General features: G+C 39.7%; 1 protein-coding gene across 4 annotated transcripts in view; it reads right to left on the bottom strand.

Moving 5' to 3' along the window:
• LOC137240738 (uncharacterized) overlaps window positions 1-17,901 on the bottom strand; it is a 122,659-nt gene that overhangs the window by 86,319 nt on the left and 18,439 nt on the right. The window contains exon 1 of one of the 4 annotated variants that reach the window (XM_067767377.1): window positions 9,210-9,232. The exons of the other annotated variants lie outside the window; for them this stretch is intronic. The gene's annotated coding sequence lies outside the window, so the exon portion shown is untranslated. Of the gene's footprint in view, window positions 1-9,209; window positions 9,233-17,901 lie in introns of those variants that run through there. 4 annotated transcript variants of the gene reach the window in all.

Below are 17,901 nucleotides of genomic sequence, written 5' to 3'. Positions count from 1 at the left end.
ATGGCCGCTGTCGAGAGACGTTATGGAAGCGAGCATAGAAACAGATATTCCAAATTGAGTTGCAAAACCACTACCAAAAAGCAAATGAGACATTGCAAGAGTTTGCTTCAGATGTTGAAAGGTTGGCTCATCTCGCAAATGCGGACGCACCCGTGGAATACACCGAGAGGGTAAAAATCCAGAGTTTTATAAATGGCATACGAGATGTGGAAACGAAGCGGGCTACATATGCGAATCCAAAACTAACATTTGCTGAAACGGTATCGCATGCTCTGATTCAGGAAACAGCGTCGCTTCTGTGTAAACCAGTTTTCAAAGCACGCCGAGTGGAAGTAGAAACGCCAGAGTGGGTAGAAACAATTTTGGAAGCACTGAAGGGATCTCAACAGAAGAATGCCGGAGTTATTAAATGTTTCAAGTGCGGCAACCCAGGTCACATTGCACGTCATTGCGATCTTGGTCCTAATAGTTCCAACAATGTAGGTGGCCATAAACGCAAAGCTGGAGGAGATGAGCAAGAGCGAGTAAGAGGTAGAGAGCTAGATCCAGCTATTGAATGCCCTGTGATATCTGTGTCGCAAATTGGTAGAAAATCGAGCAGTCTTACCGTCAGAGGGAATGTGGATGGCAACGAACGAATACTGACTGTAGATACGGGCGCATCTCCGCTTCCCAAGGCAGTCGGTTCTATGTACCGGAGCGACTCGGGATTTTTCCCGACCAAGGACTGTCATTTCAGTGTGACCCCATTTAATTTGTTTCGTCCCTCCCACAAATTGTCATCCTCCCAGCAGCTCCTTGCAGCAGGACTGCTACATATTCTCTTACTCCGGGAAGGTATCGAACCCAATCCGGGTCCGTCTCCTCATCCCGGTCCTGAGAAATGGTTTTGCTGCATTTGCCAGAGAAGAATCTTTTTAGGACGGTCATACTCTGTTCAGTGTGTCTCGTGCAAGGGATGGTTGCATCGGACAGGTTGTTCTGGGCTTGATCCCAAAACCCGACGTCCACGTTACTTTTATAAATCTTTTGTGGCTCCTTGCTGCTCACGCCCAAGGGCGTCCCGTAGTCTACGCCTAAGCGTATCCCCACTACCTTCCAGCAGCTTCGCTGCTCAGCAAGCCACAACAAGTACCCGCTGCTGCTCGCGCCCCACGGCGCCAACAACTCAAACAGCTGATACCACTCATAACTACTACCTTCGTAGTAGAGCTGGTAGCAATGCTGAGCATCAGCCCCTGCCCCCGTCTTCTTCTCCTCCCCTCTTTTCTGGCAGCAATCGTGCAGGTCAGGGAAACAGACTCTTAGTCCCTGCCTCCGTTTGCACCGTCTGCCAGCACAGAATATATAGGTTTGCGACATCCGCTCAATGCAGCTCCTGCCTTGGGTGGTGCCACTTTCCTAGATGTTCTGGTCTCCGCGACGGCAACCCCTCGACGGGTTTCATCGCGCCATGTTGCCAGGTCGCAAACCCAAATCATCCGGGTACCCCAATGCTTGCCCAAGGGCGCCCAGTCTCAAGGCCACAACAGCAATTGCGTCCTGGCCTTCCACAACCTAGGCGTAGTCACCCCTCACTTACCCCTAGAGTGGCGGCGTCACCCCTCATGCACTTCAGAATTCTGCAGTTCAACTGTAATGGACTAACTGGGAAGATTACGGAGATAGTCGATTTCATGAAGCGGCACAACATCCGCATTGCTGCGATTCAAGAGACTAAACTCACAGCAAGATCTGCATTGCAGACCTGCTCTGGTTATAATGTCCACAGGAAAGACCGCGAGAGCGGAAATGGAGGCGGCCTCGCGTTTATTATACACCACTCTGTGCAATATCATATATTTGATCCTGGCATCGACCGCAGTGACAATGTCTTAGAACGTCAAGGCCTATCTGTCCGGTCAGGCGATGCAAATCTAGAAATCATCAACATCTACATCCCTCCTGTCACCTGTTGCCCCAGTGGATACCGCCCTAATATCGAGGCCTTACTCACTGGCAACAATCGCATTATCTTAGGCGATTTCAATGCCCATCACGACCTATGGCATTCAAACTTGCGGGCGGACAGTAGGGGTGAGATGTTGGCGGATCAAATAGACGAAACGACGTTCTGCACAATTAACGGAGACGCCCCCACACGTATGGTAGGAAGCTGTCATAGCTCGCCAGATATCTCAATCGTGAGCGCAGAACTCGTAAACTGCGTCAACTGGCAGCCGATGGTAACATTGGCATCCGACCACCTGCCCATACTTATTTCGTTCGAGCGTACCGCCGACTTCATCGTCACCGAAAAACGCACTTTCATAAACTTCAAAAAAGGAAAGTGGGAAGAATATAAATCTGCAACAGACAGCAGCTTTGCTGCCCTCCCTATCCCGACTGATGCCCGCCAAGGGGAGCGTGCCTTCCGTAAGGTCATTGAATCCGCCTCGGCACATTTCATTCCCGCCGGGAGAATTCCCGAAATCCGGCCCCACTTCCCGGCGGAGGCCGCGAGCTTAGCGAGGGAACGCGACCTTATAAGACAGCTTGATCCAGGCGACCCCCAAATAAGGGATATAAACCAACGCATCAGATCGCTTGAGGACGAACACAAGCGGGCGAAATGGGAAGAGCACCTAAGAGGTTGTAACCTCTCTACCGGTGTAGGTAAACTTTGGTCCACCGTAAAGTCCCTATCGAATCCGACTAAGTACAAAGACAAAGTTTCCATCGCCTTTGGCGATAAGGTGCTGTCGGATGCGAAAAAATGCGCGAGCGCTTTCTGCCGACAATATATAATGCATCCTACGGTCGACAAAGATAGACGGAGAGCCAATAGACGTGCACATAAAGACAAACTCAGCGCGTCACCAATTACCATCACCGCTAGAGAGGTTGAGGACGCCATTGGTCGCGCTAAACCATCCAAAGCAGTGGGCCCAGACGGCATAGGCATGGCGATGCTTAAAAACCTAGGGAAAGACGGTTTCAAATATTTAGCGCATGTCTTCAACCTGTCTCTTTCCACCTTTGTCATACCCGAGAAATGGAAAATGGCCAAGGTGGTCCCGCTACTAAAGCCTGGGAAACCAGCTAACGTAGGTGAGTCATATCGTCCGATATCTCTCCTATCGCCAGTGGCAAAGACGCTTGAAGCCATTTTGCTCCCTCATTTCCAAGCACATTTGCAGCTAGCCCCTCATCAGCATGGCTTCAGAAAACTCCATAGCACTACCTCCGCGCTAAATGTCATTAGCACCCAGATAAATTGCGGTTTGAATCAATATCCCCACCATAGAACAGTACTCGTAGCGTTAGACCTATCAAAAGCTTTTGATACGGTCAACCATGGCTCGTTACTGGAAGACCTGGAAGGGTCTACCCTTCCCCCATGTCTTAAAAGGTGGACCGCAAATTACCTGGGTGGTCGGCAGGCATCGGTGCAATTCAGAAACGAAACATCAAAACAAAGGAGAATTAAACAAGGGGTGCCACAGGGTGGTGTCCTATCCCCGCTTTTGTTTAATTTCTACATATCTAAGCTACCTTCACCACCGGAAGGAGTCACAATCGTTTCCTACGCCGATGACTGCACAATAATGGCCACAGGCCCAGGCCCAAAGATCGATGAGCTATGCAATAAAATAAACGGCTATCTCCCTGATCTCTCCAGTTTTTTCGCCTCGCGAAACCTGTCATTGTCACCGACTAAATCTTCCGCGACCTTATTTACAACATGGACGCCCCAAATGTCGACCATATTGAACATCCACGTCGATGGCACTACGCTACCGACTGTCCTACACCCCAAAATCTTGGGTGTGACGTTTGATCAGGATCTACATTTTGGTGCGCACGCAACCGCAATTGTTCCAAGAATTCAGAGCCGTAATAAAATCCTCAAATCCCTTGCTGGCAGTACCTGGGGAAAAGATAAAGAAACGCTCTTGACCACATACAAAGCAATTAGCCAGCCGATTACGTGCTACGCGTCACCCATATGGTCGCCAAGCCTAAAAACCACCCACTGGAAGAAACTACAGGCCTGCCAAAATACTGCTCTCAGAATCGCCACGGGCTGTCTTCTTATGTCCCCAGAACACCATCTGCATAATGAGGCGAGAATACTCCCCATCAGGGAGAGAAATGAGATGCTGACCAAACGGTTTCTGTTGAATACCCAGAAACCTGGGCATCCCAACAGACATCTGATTGACGAACCAGCACCGCCTAGGGGCCTAAGGAGTCATCTCCGTAAGCATTTTGAGGAAATACGGCACCTGAGAACCCAGCCGTATGAAGCGGAAAAACACAAGCAGGTCCTTGGTGAACTCCATAGACAGGCGTCGGACCTTTATGTCGGGAATTGCCCGGTGAATCCAGTACTTGAAGAAATATATCCAGAACTCGCAGAAGAGGAACGCATACTCCCCAGGGAAACGCGTGTCACTCTTGCTCAACTTCGTTCTGGATACTGTAACAGGTTAAACTCTTACCTATCCAGAATCAACCCCGACATACAAAATGTATGCCCTGCTTGCAATGTGTCCCCACATGACACCAACCATCTCTTTAATTGTAATGTGGAACCAACGCCTCTAACACCCCTTTCCTTATGGTCCACCCCTGTTGAAACGGCAAGTTTCCTTGGACTCCCGTTAGAGGATATTGATGACAATTTGTGATCGGTCGCGGCTATTAGGTGGGGCGAGCATTGCTACAACAACAACAACAACAACGGGCGCATCTCATTCCTTGATCCGATCTGACTTGGTCAACAGGAGAGTAAAACCGTTACCTGGAGCAAAGTTGCGTACGGTCACTGGCGAGTATAACCAAGTTCAGGGAGAAGTGATATGTGAAGTATTGATTGGGAAGGTCATGGTTCTACACAAATTTGTTGTGGCGGATATTGTTGATGAAGTCATATTGGGAGTGGACTTCTTGGTTGACCATGACGTCAGGATCGATATGCGGAGAAAAATTATGCGCTATAAGAACCAGGACATACCACTTAACTTTAGTTTGGAAAAAGGGTTCAGCAGTAATCGGGTACTGGTGGAAAAGACTCGAGAAAGACCACGAAAGTCAAAGGCAAAAATTGATAGATCGAATGGGCCAAATAAATCAAAATCAAAAGTACCTGCGAGAGAAACACTGGCATTGACAAAACCTAAAAGACGCAGGAAAACGAAGCAACGAATTTCCGAGAAAGAATGCGAGGGTAGTTTCAAGCCGGAGCGCACTACTGTTGTGAAATGTGGGAACGATACCGATTATGCAAAGCAAATCCGTCCAGCGCAAGCTCTACGAAGAGGTTCATTGACCAAACAACAGAGTGTGAAGGTACGGTCCAGGGTAATGAGTAGTAAGATGAAACACTGGTATGAGAAGAACTTTAATTCGGAAGGTTTCTTGGCGGGAGATTTGGTACTGTTAAACAACCCTCACCGGCGGAAAGGTGTTCCAGCCAAATTTCGGTGCAGTTGGGAAGGCCCGTACAAGGTTGTGAAGAAGATCAGTGATATCATCTACCGCATACAAAGCATTGAGAAACCACGGAGTAGAAGAGTGGTACATATGGCGATGCTAGCAGCGTTTAGATCGAGAGATTTGTCTGATCGGGACGATCAGACTTAGGTGGAGGGCAGTGTCACGGATATTAGCATCACTAAATTATCCCATCACTAAGGCGATGCTAAGGCCATGCCAAGCAGTATTTACGTTAATAATTAAATCAAGTATACACATACATATATAAGGCAGCCCAGAGAGATGTCACACACAGATGCATTTACTTATATGCCTATGTGCGCGCGAGAGACTGTAAACTACAAACATTCACATCAATAATTCAATCTTTATGTATCTACATAAACGAATAAATAATTGCGTCTACACATATGTACGGATACGAGCAGCGGAGCGGCAATGCACAAACACATGCATATATCTTATCTGAGTTGTCACAAGAGAGAGCAATAATTTGTGCACGTAGTTGTGGCTGGCGATTTTGTAGCCGAAACAACTAGTAAGTTCTGGAAATCGAAGAGCCTAGAAGTATGCAGCGTAAACTATAAAAGCGTGGCAAGCGAGTAAGAAGTAATTCAGTTTGATTTGAGTTGTCAAGCAGTTGCGATTAAGACGATATCTAGCGAGCAATAGCAGTATTATTTTGAATAGTAGAGTTTCATTGAGCTATCAATCAGCGTGCTTATTAAGCAAGCTATTCGTTGCACAGTTTGAGTGTATTGTGAAGTACTTTAATAAAGGCCATTTTGCATTATTACAAATTGGAGTTATTTATTCAACAGTTTAGTGATTCGAACTTAGCAGAGGATTGCAAATAAGAGGATTTGCAAGTAAATTCGTTACAATATATACAATTTTTTCAGACAACAGTGAATGCTCTATATGTAAGTATTCATTAGAATTTGAAGCCTCTAGCTGTTAAAATGGGGCAGAAATTACGAAAAGCTTCTTATTTGAACAATCGGTTGCGGAGGATATATGCTATATATATGACCGATCGCGTCCATTTTTTGAGACAACAATACGTACAATATACGAAAGCATATGGTGAAGTTTTAAGCCTCAATCTGATAAATTTTGGAAGATATGCCAAAAGTCCTCTTTTCTGAAAAATCGGTTGTATGTGGGATGTCCGATCCGGCCATTTCAGACAAATGTCTAATCGGAACCTAAATATACCCGCTCACCAAATTTTATCAAGATATCTCAAATATTGAGAGACTAGTTTGCATACAAGCAGACAGACGGACAGACGGGCATGGCTTAACCAACTCAGCCCTTGATCCTGATCAATTGGTATACTTATTGGTAGGTCTATATATTTTCCTTTAAGGACTTACAATTCTGAGATTTGTGACAAAGTTAATATACCATTTCATTTTCTTGAAAGATGTAAAAAAAATTTTAGAAGATTTAAGGAGCTTTGAATTTGAATATGCTATTTTTCCTATACTTTAAAGCGTTCACCTTATGTATCCATGGGATAAAGGAATCATATTGACGGGAAAAGGGTTTCACCAAGGGTATTATTTTACCATAGATTCAACATAGTAAATTTTGACAATAACAAACAGCTTAAAAATACTTGGGTCAATCTTGAACTTTCTTCAAACCACATTTCAGAAAAAAGTAACGAAAAGTTAAGCGAAACCGCCTTATTGCGGTTAAAAGTGGACAATTTCTCGAAACACCGAAAGCTTAATACGGTTTTTGCTTTTTACCTCCTTTTCTTTATATTTATGCTTGAACTGTTAATTTTCGCACTATCGAAATATTAGCAATAAGCGGATTAGATACAGCCGAATTTTTAACTAGTTTGGAATCATCGAAATAGTAGCAATAAGCCAACTAGTTCGAAAGTGGAAGTTTGTGCTTAGTTCGGAAGTAAAACCGCCTAGGACATAGCAATTTTAAATTTCCCCAGATAAAGGCATGTAACAAAGATAGAAGGCGCAATATTTGTGGTTTCAAATGCACTAGCAGTGCACCGGTTTCGAACTAGAGATTTCCCCCACAGGGCTCTTATTTCACATAAATTTAGCCAGAGAAGTGCGAGCTACAGGAAGAAACGGTTGAGCACGTTCTGTGTTCGTGTCCTGCCTTTGCCAGGTCAAGGATCTAGCTATTTGGGGCGGCAAAGTTACCAGAACTTTATGAGGTGGGTTTGGTCAAAGGCTGAGGTAAGCTCAGTCAATCCAGAGTTGGGTGGAGGTTCCACTTCCCCCCACGTAAATAAATATACACTAAGTTAGTATATTGGTTTCGAACACACACACACACGCGTCTCTCAGGCTAGAATATCCACATTCTTGAATCAAGTAGAGGGAGAGAGATGTTTCCAAGGTAGTGTCGTTGAGAATATTACGATCCAAGGATGGCGGTTCTCCGCAGAGAGAGATAGAGTACTAGCTAAAGGTGGCGCTTAGCAGATGGTGATGACGGTGGTTCTCGCCAAGGGGTGATAATGACGGTAGTGATGACGGCGTACTATCGACAGAACCGACCTTGTAACTTACCCTCGCCGACCCAAAGGGAGTCCCTTCATATGTATATATTTATATTGACTCGGGAAGTCTGCCAAGGTAGTGGGGAATCGTGGGGGGGGCGGGTTTCCTTCATACCCGAGAAGACTGCTCGTGCATTACCCTTCCTCTGAGTAATAAGCGGTGTAAATCCCATCTTACTCAGAGGAAATGGACTGCCCATGGCAGCTGGCACCCACTCCACTCACCTAAGGCGAAGTGTGCCTGGTGTGATTTGACAAATCATCTTATTCATATTTCTCTATGAACACACTGGGAATTATACTCGCATTGCCGCGCACAGCGCGACACGAATAAAAATTTCCAACCATTGTATGTTTACTATCGCTGGCCTGCTTTGTGCTTTCGCGATGGTTGTTGGGCCGGTATGTATGCAATTTGTGTATATATGTATGTCGGTTTGTATGCATGGCTACCAATATGCATTGTGTTTGCATGGTAGGCAAGTAAAATACAGTGGGTACAGATAATACGTAGGATGGGCGTTGTATGAGGGATAGATATTGTGGCACAGCATTTGCTACGTTACAACTTCTAGTATTTGCAAAGACGACGGAGTTATTTGACAACATAAGTCCTGGCACCTGACTGGGGTTCTTCCGTTTGGTAATCAAACAAATTCTGGTAACACTATGGAGACATTCAGTCTATGTGAGGTGTTTATTGACGGGCAAGTTCAACCCAAACAAATAGTGTACAAAGATGTTACAACGAACAAAATCCTAAAAAGAAACAAACCTCAACATTAACGTTTATACCTAACTACGTGCTTTGTTTTTGTAAACACTTTATTTCCATCAAAATAGCAGTGTACACATCTCTTTGAGTACTTGTATGCATAAAAATTCTGCATATGATAAGAGACTTGAGTTTATAAGTAGTTGACCTGTTTGCTTGTGTTGCTGTGTGATTTCGCTCACATAAACTCTACCACGTACACATTACCCTACAGTTTAGACATTACACTTCCCTTCTCATTCTTATATACTTCATACAGCATACAATACACTACGCCCAAGCGTATACATTCTGTAGTACTCGATGCAATCCATTTACCCTTCGCCTGAACTTACATTGTACATACATATGTGGCCCATATATCATAGCACTTACATGGACTACTCTAACGCTAAGGCTTACACTTACACTTACGCTTACGTCCACATTCCACATTCCAAATCGTTCCAATATACATCATTTATCCACCCTGTCGGAAAATCAACCAAACAAGATAAGTCAAACAAATATTTATGTAAGAAAATTAACTTGAGTTCAAAAAATCTCTCAATGTATGTAAATTAGAATGGGTCGATTAATTAACCGCTATCGCGCCATCGATTTTTCGATATGATTTGGGCTCAGGAAAGAGTTCCACTACGCATACCCAAACCAATAATTTTCGAGCCTGCGAAAAAAGAAATTTTTCGACCAAAACACTCCCCAAAATCCAAAAATAATTTTTTTTTTTATTTCAAAAAACTTTTATCGCCAACGTTTTTACAACAGTTTTTTGGAAAAATAAAAATATGTTTTGGGTTTTAGGGAGTGTTTTGGTCGAAAAATTAACCCTTTCGCCATTTTTTTTTTCGCGCGATGGCGCGATATTGGTTAACTTTCGTCCATATAAATCGACCCGACCCAGTGTAAATGCAATGACGATCGAAGGAGCAAAATTAAGGAACGTCGTGCAAACAGAATTCATATCGAACAAAGAATCGAATAAAATATTTGTATATCGGCCACAAACTGTAAAGATGAACGCATATTTTTATATACATAGATATGTATCTTTAGTCGTCTCTTTTAAAATATTACTATCCACATGTCAACAATGTACGCATATCAAGAATTATTTATTTATATATACATAGATATAGTCTTCGTAGATCATTAAATGAAGTTCACTGAAATATTCATTAAAATACAGAAAAAAGCATTCAACTCGTTCATGTTAAAACATAAATTTCGTTTTAATATTTTATAAACTCAGCATATAACAATCATGCATACAAGCATGATTGTATGAATTTTTTATGAAAATGTTTGGCACTGGGCCAATGAACTTTGTACATCTGTATGTGTACCGTTAACCCATTAAGTGGAAGTGTCATCTGAATGACACTGAGAATCTTGAATGACGGGATTTAAGGGGCTGATAAACGCAATACAAAGCTTTATGGCTTCAGGGCTTCAGCAACACAATTGTCAGCCTCACCTACGCGAAAACAATTCTTTTACGAATATGAATGTACGAGCCGGACCAGTGCGCACCTTGCACAACAAATATAAAAGTCTCATATCAAATATCAACAGAAATCAGCTGTTCTATCAACCAAACATCTATAAATTACATGCGCTTGCGCTTCCATCTGGCTAATGCTAGCAACTGCCGGTAATGCAGTGTTAGTTCTAATCAAATATTCACAATAGCGCCATAGTACAAATAGATTTCTTTGTGTGCTCATAAACGTTTATTTTTAACAAATTATTTTAATAAAATATAGCAAAACAAAAGCATTACGACTAATAATGGCCAAAGCTCGTTAATAGCACGAATCCCCCCATCTTTACAACCAAAATGTTATTTATAGATTTGGATTCCAAATAAGAGCGAAAAAGGGATCTGTACATAAAAACAGCAATTAGAAATAATATATAAAAAAATAAAAATAAATGTAAGGCGCGATAGCCTCCGAAGAGATCTAAAGCCGAGCTTCTCTTCCAATTTGCGTCGTGCTCCTCTTGATTTTCCCTACAAATTGGCCGGGCGGGACCTACATGTTTTATGCCGACTCCGAACGACATCTGCAAGGCAGATGAGTTTTCACTGAGAGCTTTTCATGGCAGAAATACACCCGGAGCGCTTGCCAAACACTACCGAGGGCGACCCCGCTTAGAAAAAAATTCTTCTAATTGAAAAAACCTTATTTCTAAAATTTTGATGTTGTTTGCCCGGGGTGTGAACCCATACGGTGTGGCAGGCGGAGCACTCTACCATAACACCACGGTGGCCGCCAATAATAAGAAATAATATATAAGATCATACATATATTTAGCAGGCGAGGCTCTGGTGACCCCGTATTCCTCATGAAACTAGTGGGTAAAAGGCGGGACGCCCTAGAAGGTTTAATGTGGTCATATTGATCGTTCCCGGGATGGTCGGGCTAGTACCTTAATGGTGCTTGTTCAACATCGATAACACTCCCCAAAACTTTCGCGGATAAAATTTGGTAACAATATTACCCAAAAGACTTGTCCTCAGGGTTTGACTGCTTACCTTATGAGAATCTCAAAAATATAAAAAATTAATTTTGGTTAGCCTGTAAAAGCAGCGGACTTGGTTTTTTTCATGTGGCATACTATAGATATCTGAATCTAGTCCTACAAAGAAACTTTTATAAAAATAAGGAAATGTGTCCAATAAATATGGAAATTTCCTTCATTGATAAAAAAAATTCAAAAAATATTCTATGGTGATAAACCTTTTAACTTTCCATGTTTTGAGAAGAGTTTTTTTTCTGTTTTTTTTTTTTTTTGAGTGTAATGAATTTTGGAATGACCTAAAAGGTTCAATGTAGTTATATTAAATCGTTCCCGAGATGTTCGGGCTTATAGCCTAGAGGTGCTTGTTATCGGAACGTACCGGATCAATATCCGCCAAAGTACCATCAACATCGATAACACTCCCCAAATCTTTCGGTGAGTGTCTTTATCGCTACAAAAACAACGTTTTTTTAAATAAAATTTTACAAAATTTGTTAGCGCACTGGCGGGAACTGTTCGTTCGAAGACTCTTTATCACTGATTCCTTTATATGTACAAGGCGGTTTTTTTCAAAGTTTTTTTCTGCTAATTTAAGAAAATTTCATTTCAAAATCAAAAACGAATTTCAGAACTCGCTTAATTTGTTTTTGTGTTCCTATTTAATTTTTTTTTAGCAAGCAAAAAAAAATTTTAGATTTAGAAAAAAACATCCACAGTTTAATTACATTTCTTAAGTTATAATACCCTCTGTTAAACTACAGCTGGCTATAAAAATTCCAAAAAAAAAACAAATTTTATTTCTTTTTTTATCAATAGTATCACCCTTGCCCCCCTATCTATATATTAAGTTTAAATTTACTTTTGCCCATTAAACAGAAAGAGCTCGATTTAAATTCGCGATCTTACAAATCAGTAGGCCGATATAACAACAAAAATTGTTAATACATCCCAGAGCACGGGGAAAAAGTGTCAATGAAATATGACACTATGGCATCATCGCCATAAACAAAGTCCAATTTTCACAACTATTCTGTAACAGATGTCGCAGTGCTGTGAATATCAATTAGCAAGAACCAGAATTGAAGTAGGAATAATGAAGACAAACAAAAAGCCGCTGTGATGGCTGAATGGTTATAGCAGTTGTCTAAAATTTTTTCTTGCTTCTATTCTAATTTAAAATTTTTTCAATTAAGAAAAAATATATTATAACAATAATAATGATAAAATAATTATTGTTAGGCCTTGAGCTCGATTCAAACCCGCGATAGTACAAATCAGTAGGCCGATATAACAGCAAAAATAAGTTTTCCTATTATATTTAACTTCCACCCTAATACACATTCGCCAAACTTAAATACATACAATTGTTAAACCAAAATTAACATAAACAAGTAAGGACGGGACTGTCTTCGGCTGTGCCGAAGACTTCATACCTTTCATGAATGGGGCTGAACAATAATCTTATCCCGTTCGTAATCTCCAAATAATCGGATGTATAAGATAAGAAATATATAGATGTAAATATCTAAATGATTTTTAAGATAAATATAAAATAAAAAATGGCAAAAAACCCCATATCTGAACAATCGGTTGTATGGAATTTATATTATATATATCTCCGATCGAAATGATTTTTACAGGAAATCTTCTATGATATATTAGAATATATATCACCAAGTTTCACGATTTTATATCGGAAACTAAGGGAGAAATGGCCAAAAAATTTTCTATCTGAAGGATCGGTTGTATGGGATATATATTATATATAGCTCCTATCGAAATGATTTTCACAGGAAATCTTCTATGATATATTAGAATATATATCACCAAGTTTCACGTTTTTATATTGGAAACTAAGGGAGAAATGGCCAAAAATCTTTCTATCTGAACGATCGGTTGTATGGGATATATACTATATATAGCTTCGATCAAAGTGATTTTTTCAGGATATCTTCTATGATATATTAGAATATATATAATAGAGCTTCACGTTTATACTTTTTAAATTACGGCAGGAATGACCAAAATCGTCTTATATGAACGATCGGTTGTATGGGAGATATATGTTGTAGTGGTCCGATCCAACCGGTTCCGACAAATGTCTAATATAATACAAAAATACACCCTTGTGCCAAATTTCATTGCGATATCCCAAAATTTGAAGACATAGTTTGCGTTCAAACAGACAGACGGACAGACGGGCATAGCTATATCAACTCAGTTCGTCGCCTTGATCAATTCGGTATACTTAATGGAGAGTCTATCTTCTATATTTCTCAACGTTACAAACATGGGACCAAAGTTAATATACCATTTCATGTTCATGAAATGTATAAAAACTGATTTGTATACATTATTACTAATCACATATATTTGCTTTTTATACTCAGCTGAGCAGAGCTCACAGAGTATATTAATTTTGTTCCCATATCGGTACCCCGTAACGGCATAAACTAATAGAGATATATATAGACTTCTATATATCAAAATGATCTGGGCGAAACAATAATCCACTTAGCCAAGTCCGTCCGTCCGTAAACACGATAACTTGAGTAAATTTTGAGGTATAATAATGAAATTTGGTATGTAAGTTCCTGGGTACTCATCTCACATCGCTGTTTAAAATGAATGAAATCGGACTATAACCACGCCCACTTTTACGATATCGAAAATTTCGAAAAACCGAAAAAGTGCGATAATTTATTAACAAAGACGGATAAAGCGATGAAACTTGGAAGGTGGGTTGACCTTATGACGCAGAATAGAAAATTAGTAAAACATTGGACAATGGGTGTGGCATCGCCCACTTTTAAAAGAAGGTAATTTAAAAGTTTTGCAAGCTGTAATCTGGCAGTTGTTGAAGATATCATGACGAAATTTGGCAGGAACGTTACTCCTATTACTATATGTGTTCGAAATAAAAATTAGCAAAATCGGATGACGGGCACAACCACTTAAAAACAAAAATTTTTAATTCAAATTTTAACAAAAAATTTAATATCTTTACAGTATATAAGTAAATTATGTCAACATTCAACCACAGTAATGATATGGTGCAACAAAATACAAAAATAAAAGAACATTTCAAAATGGGCGTGGCTCCGCCCTTTTTCATTTAATTTGTCTAGAATACTTTTAATGCCATAAGTCGAACAAAAATTTACCAATCCTCGTGAAATTTGGTAGGGGCATAGATTATATAACAGTAACTGTTTTCTGTGAAAATGGGCGGAATCGGTTGGTTTATTGACGCAAAATATAACTTTAGAAAACACTTTGTAAAATGGGTGTGACACCTACCATATTAAGTAGAAAGGTAAGTAGGGCGAAATCAAAAGCCCTTGGAATCTTGGCAGGAATACTGTTCGTGATATTTTAATATATAAAAAACACGTGTGCAGTTTGATCTAACTTGAGAGATAGGATAGATTATATCTCAGTTTTTAGTCGCAATATTATTTTATTGGAATTATTATACCTTTAATGAAAATGAAATGGTATATTATTTTCGTCACGAAACCCAAAATTGTAAGTCCTTAAAAGAAAATAGATAGACCCACCATTAAGTATACCGAAATAATCACGATGAAGAGCTGAGTTGATATGGCTAAATCAGTCCGCCTGTCCGTCTGTCTGTTTGTATGCACACTAGTCCCTCAATTTTTGAGATATCTTGATTAAATTTGGTGAGCGGGTGTATTTGGGTGTCCGATTAGACATTTGTCGGAACCGGCCGGATCGGACCACTATAGCATATATCCTCCACACAACCGATTTTTCAGAATATGAGGATTTTTGTCATATCTTACTCAATTTAACAGATTGAAGCTTCAAACTTTACCATATAATTTCGTATATTACACATATTGTTGGCTGAAGAAGCTGATGAGATCGGTCGTATATATAGTATATATCCCCACAACCGATTGTTCAGATAAGAAACTTTTCGTAATTACTGCCCTATTTTAAGAGCTAGAGGCTTCAAATTTCAACGAATGCTTACGTATATAGCATATATTGTTGTCTGAAAAAATTATAAAGATCGGTGGTATATATAGTATATATATGGTGGTATATATGTTATATACATATGGTGGTATATATGTTATATATATATAGTATATATATATATTTTTGTTCGATTTTGGCCCCATTTTAACAGCTAGAAGCTTCAAATTTCACCAAATGCTTACGTGTATAGCATATATTGATGTCTGAAAAAATAATTAAGATCGGTGGTATATATATTATATACTTCATATAAACTGTCATTTTTGCCCCTTTCTTACGGTTAGAAGCTTCAAAATTCATCAAATTTCATCAAATAGTTACGTTTACGTCATATGTTTTTGAAATACGTGATTCGTAGTCATAGCTTTTACACGCAGACCACAAAAAACCAGAAACTTTGCATCCTCACACAAAGTACCTACCTGTTTTTTATTTTATATTTATGTAGCGAAAAAGACCGAGGGAGGAGTGAATAAAAGGATTAGGAAAAAGTGAAGAGGTGGGAGGGCAGAGTCAGACGGAAAAAGCTTATTAAAATGTATGCAGATAGGCCAAATTTAGGGCAGGACAACGTCTGCCGGGTCTTCTAGTTACATATATACATAAATTAGCCGTACCCTACAGATGATGTTCTGGGTCACCCTGGCCCACATTTTGCCCGATATCTGGAAGACGCCTTCACATATACAACTAAGGGCCACTCTCATTTAAAACCCTCATTAATACCTTTAATTTGATACCCATATCGTACAAACACATTCTATAGTCAATTCTGGTCCAACTTTATGCCGATATCTCGAAAAGGCGTCCACCTATAGAACTAAGGCACACTCCCTTTAAAACACTCTTTAATACCTTTCATTTGATAGCCATGTCATACAAACATAATCCAGGGTTACCCTAGGTTCATTTTCCTACATGGTGATTTTCCCTTATTTGACAAAGGATGAAGGAAAATCGTTCCAAAAAACGTCACCAATTTGGTCGATATTTCCCAAACGTATGTGATATGGAATTAAAAATCACTTATAACCCATCTGCGAAACCCTACGAAACCAACGCAGCTAAGCTCTCAGCTAAGTATGTAATGTTCGGTTACACCCGAAATTAGCCTTCCTTACTTGTTTAATGATTAGACATTTCTGTTTTTTAAATTAGCACATGTCTAATGTTTTGATGCTGATGGGCTCTTCAAATAAGTTGGTCGAGATTTCTGGTTTATATTAAATCTTGTTCAAAATACCAACGCACTTTGTTTAGAATATTGTTGGCTTGCAGTGACAGCCCGAAATCTTTTTCTATATCATGAGAAAATTTCAAAATTGTTAATAACAAATTACAGGACATAGAGAAACACAAGTGAAATGAAACAAAAGTTTATAAACAAATAAAAAGTATAAAAATGCAAAATTGCAACAAAAAAGTGATCACCCTCTTAAATATTCAATATTGGTATTGTAAATATTATTTTAATAATTTATTAAAATAGCTCATAAAACGGATTCGCATTATTCTGTCCAGCATTTCACAATCACATACATTCCCACTATAGCGCATTAGATCGTTTCTGGAAAAAATATGCTTTTCTTCTGGTTTCAATGAAAAAACTCATTTCAAGAGTTGGTAAACAGATATACTACCAGCAGTAAAAGAAGTTAACTTCGAGCTAGCTACAAGCTGGTTTCACATAAATCAGCATATTATCTGTTTATTTGTTTATTGTAAAATTTATCTATGGCAATGGTGGCAAATAGTCAGAAGTGGTTATTTCTGTTTAAACGGTTAAGCGCCAATTAAGTAACTAAGTAAGGCTATTTCTGCAGTAATTGTCAACTGGTAGTCTGTTTCAGTCATTTTTTCGAAATAAAAGGTTGAACTACTAGCAACTTCAGCCGCTCAAGCTGCGATAAGCAACAACATTTTATGTTATCGAACGAGGTGGCAGGGTTAAATTACATTCAACTTTAGCTGGAGTCTAAACTCGCACCCGAAAAACCGGACCTAAAAAAAATGTTCAATCCGTAATGCATAATATTCAACTTAAGCCCACAACAGACGGCTTTCATTCAAGATGCATGAAGTCAGATATTGGCAAAGGTGAGAAAATATTTACTTGCAAATAATTTTAGCAATTTTTAAGAAAATTTCAAAATCCAAAAAAACAAAAAAATGCAGAACGAGATGATAAGACAACTGTTTTTATACTGAACGTTTTTTTTGTGATAAATGATTAGCTTACTGAATTATTTCGGTTTGATTTTTCAAATTTTGCTGTTATACAGTGGTTGCCATGGTCATTGTAAATGTTTACAGGTAAGATATGTATCAGCTGTTCGTTCACAGCTGTGCACACCTGGTCATAATGCTTGTTCTAACTCATATTTTGTGAAGTATATTCGGCAGCGTTGCACTACTCTGGTACAAAATAGTGTAGAAACTGTAATGTAGTAGCTGTAGTATTGTTTTTCGCGGATAACTTTTGAATGGGTCGTAAAACTTGACTTTCGTGTTTGGACACTTAATGTTGATATAACTACGCATCTTTGGATACGCTATTCTACGA

This window comes from Eurosta solidaginis, chromosome 2, assembly GCF_040869045.1.
Source record: "Eurosta solidaginis isolate ZX-2024a chromosome 2, ASM4086904v1, whole genome shotgun sequence".
Classification (NCBI taxonomy): domain Eukaryota; kingdom Metazoa; phylum Arthropoda; class Insecta; order Diptera; family Tephritidae; genus Eurosta; species Eurosta solidaginis.
The sequence above is the reverse complement of the archived record's forward strand: the minus strand, read 5'-3'. Positions and strand labels throughout refer to the sequence as shown.